Below are 4,141 nucleotides of genomic sequence, written 5' to 3'. Positions count from 1 at the left end.
AGGTCTGGACTCTAGGTCCTTTCCCACCTAAGTCCCAAAAGAAGACAACAGCCCACCGAGAGGGATAAACGCCACCGCCCGGGCTTAGAGATCCCACGGGCCAGAGTCTGCGGGCAAACGGGCTCTCCCAACACACAACGCCAGGGAGCGGGACTCCCGTAGCTGAAGCACGGGTGTCAAAATACTAAAAAGGTGCAGGAGAAAGGCGGAAATCACCAACCCGACTGGGGGACCAGACGCAGCCAGCTGCGGGCACCGACCACCATCTTTTTAGTTACCAGAGACTCTGTTCATCTTTTAATAGTGAGTACCACTGTGCCCTCGGGTCACGCATCGCTCCGTACCGCCAAGCACCACTACACCATCCCCAACGGGCCCCGGGACCATCACCCCTACCCACGGAGGGGTTAACACCTTTGCTGCCCACATTCACCACAACCCGTGGGTGGCGTCACGAACTCTAACAACAAAAACCACAGCCGCGGCCGTAACCAGCCCCCTTGCAGAGTAAAGTGACCCCTGGTCCAGAGGCGCTCGAGCCACCGATACACGAGCCCGGATCCGAGTGGCTCGGCTGCAGCCGAGCGCGGGGTGGTACACTCATACCTGCCATCCTTACTTAGGGCCCAGATCAGGATTTACTTAGGGTGAGGTATCCAGCTCGGCGACAGGCGCCTAACCTGTATAGGGTTGGTGAGGGCAGTGAGGGGATCATCAGATTGTTTTTAAGGGTCACCACTTCCCCCTTTCCCTAGTGATAGGGCATTCCTTTCCTTTTCCCTTTGTTTTCTACTATATGGCTGGTATACCTTCTATCCCCAGCTGTGACATACATTTAGCTGAAGTGTATTGTGGCGCAGAGATGCGACGGGTCTCTGTGCCGTAATACGCGCCGCTGACCAATCAGACAGCCAGCAGCTGATGTAGGCGTGTCAGGCATTGGCGTCACATGGCAGTGACATCATGACAGATGCAGACCACTGCACCAGCTGCAAAAGAGGACGCTAAGCGGCAATGATGCGAGGGAACATGAATAGGGTGTTTTTTTTGTTTTTTTTTAATTTGTTAGCGGCAGAACAAAGAACATACATACAAGGGAGGGGTCCGGGATAGGGGACATATATACCAGGATGGAGGATATATATACCAGGAAAGCGCGCATGATGTGGGACACATATACAAGGATGGGGGATATATTTACCAGGAAGTGGCCCAGGACGGGGAACATGATGCAGGACATATAGCAGCTGAAATAAGTATTGAACGTCAATCATTTTCTATGTAAACACATTTATAAAGCTCCTATTAACAATACATTTCTCACCAGATCTCAGTAGCAACCCATCCAATCCACAGGGTCAAAGAAATCAAACCATAGATGTCCATAAATTATGTGTAGTAATTAGTGATGTGTGAATAGTAAAATATTTGGGTTTGAGTTTTTAGAGACTAATAATTTGTACTATTCACTATTCGTACCGAATAACCAACTAAGGCAAGGCAATGGGAAACGCAAATATTTTTCCAGCGACCTCTCCCAGGAGGTCTGGGAGGCTGTAAAATGCTGCAATGGATGGAAAAGTGCAGAAACTGAATGGGAACAGTATGAGGAAGACGCCTGGACACATTTCTGACTCACATGTGGTTTCAGGGAATAATGTTGTCAGAGTATTGCACCACTTTTATGGAGTGATAATGAAAGCTACAAAACCAAATCTTTATTGCATTTTCCAGAAAAAAAATGTGCAGATACCTTCTGACCTCTATAATGACCTGTATAAAGGTAAAATAAAAAAAGAAAAACCTCCTCTTCTTCAGTCTGTGTTCACATGGAGCATTTTTGCTTTTGTTTTTCTTATTCCTTTTACTCCTGAAAGAAAAGTTTCCCAGGAAAAGATATAGTCACATTGTCCTCCCTTATCTCAGATGTGGTGTGGCACGGTCAGACGCCTCCTGGGTAATGTATGAAGACCTGTATTATCCACGCTGGACCGGAGTGTAATTAAGAGTGTTTGGATGATTAGGTGTAAAAATGAAACCAAAAATCTCTCCCTTCAATGGCACGAGCTCCCGCAGAACTAACTCCAGACACACTGTGCACAATATGGCGTTTGTGGATCGTAGTTTTTGCCTCCTTCACCATAGAGTCATCATGATGCCCTCAATCACAATTTTTGGAGAGTCATCATGCGGCCTTCACTCATACATTTGGGAGGGCGCTGAGGTGACCCTCTACCAGAAATTTGAGAAGGCCCTTCCTTAGGGTGTAGATGCCTCCTGCCCTGCTCCTGTCATTGCACATTAGCAAGCACCATCAGCAACATTCTCCGATTATTGGTCTCAGCCCAGCGTTCAGCTGTCTCTAGCTCAGGCCTCGAAACACAAACGAAAATACACAGCTGCCCGCCCACCCACAAGCACAAACCCTAAACGGGCATATTTACAGACTGCTTGCCCTGGAAAGTGTGAAGGTGTTTATGCTTGTGGACACAGAGGCATGGCACAACCTCCTGGCGGTGGTCGTCCTTCGGTACTCACTCCCCTGACCTCCGAGACCCAACAACCGTAAGAACGAGAGATGACGACATAAATATAACAGCACAGTGAGCATCCCATGTCATCATCGGTGGTGGAGGGTGAGAGGGTCATAATGGGGCTTCTTGTCTGTGCAGGGATTGGGCCGCTATAGGCATTAGAACATTAGCAGTACAGAGTACATAGGGTATTAACTCCAGAAGCTTTCAGCCCCAGGATTCAGCTTTGTGCATTTAGACTATAACCAGTTTAAAAAAAGTCAGGACGAAATTGAAAGTATCTGTGATTCCTGGAAATGAGAGGCCAGACTGGAGAGACAGGACGGGGAGCGGAGGCATGACTGGAATTCACTGAGCGCATTAGAGATGTAACAGAGCTCAAACATTGTCTTATTAGGAGGCCGGGGCCCCTTCCTGTACATGTGAGGTGCGGCCGAGTTATGTCAGTCAGAATCCAGGGTGAGGCCAGCCTCCACTTATGGCCCGCGAGGCTTCACACTTAGTGTTGTTTAGGGTTTTCGTAGAGTCTTCTTGTCAGGCTCTTCTCCGGGCTGTACATCCGGTTCTGCACTCTTTGGGCCTCCAGGCCTTTGCTGATGCGTCAGATTTCTCTGTTCTGCATTGTCTATCCAGTTCTTCATCATTCCTGACATATTTTCTGTACCTGAGTGAAGTCTCCATACCAAAAAGTGGCCCCATCCTGGAGGCTTAACCCTGCGCAGATTCACTGTGTTTGTATGCAGGTGCCAATCTGAGTTATCCTGGCATCTACACATTATGCCCATAACTGTATGGTAGATGCAGGTCCCACCGCCGGCAGCCGCATCCATGCCCAGAACGTGACCCTCTCAGGAGCTGGTGGAGAGGTGGCTGCTCATGTGCCACTCTCTCCATTCATTTATATGGTAATGATTGCTAGTAAGTGGGGGAATCCTTGTATAAAGGGAAATTGTAATGAGATTCCTGCCGCCCGGACCACAGACAGCATTACACACCAGCTGTGTGATTGCAGATGCGAATGCTTAGGGTACTTTCACACTTGCGTTGAACGGCATCCGTTGCAATCCACCGCCTTGAGGAATTACGGTAACCGTTGCAGGAATCCGTTTATTCCTCATAGGCTTCTATTAAGGGCGGATTGCAACGGATGGTTTTGCATTGCATCCGCCCCGCGGCGCATCAGTTGTTTTGACGGCGACCGTCAGTGACCGGCGGGCGGAAGGAACGCTGAATGTAGCGTTTTTTGTTGCTGTAAAAAAATGCACTCCGCAGGATTCCGTCGGGATCCGTTAAGAGGCATAATGAATGACTATGGTGCTGGATTCCGTCGCCATGTGTTAGGCGACGGATTCCAGTGCAGGATTCCGTCACGTTCTACTGAGCATGCTCAGCATGTCCAGCAGAACATTCTAAATCATTTAAAAACACTTCTGGTCTCTCTCTCTCTCTGTCTCTCTCTGTCTGTCGGTCCCTCTCTCTGTCGGTCGATGTCTCTCTGTCGGTCGGTCTCTCTCAGTCTCTATCTCTCTCTGTCGGTCTAGCTCTCTCTCTCTGTCGGTCTATCTATCTCTCTCTGTTGGTCGGTCTCTCCCCCCTCTCTCATACTC

Source organism: Anomaloglossus baeobatrachus, chromosome 7, assembly GCF_048569485.1.
Source record: "Anomaloglossus baeobatrachus isolate aAnoBae1 chromosome 7, aAnoBae1.hap1, whole genome shotgun sequence".
Classification (NCBI taxonomy): Eukaryota; Metazoa; Chordata; class Amphibia; order Anura; family Aromobatidae; genus Anomaloglossus; species Anomaloglossus baeobatrachus.
Note: the sequence above shows the minus strand (reverse complement) of the source record.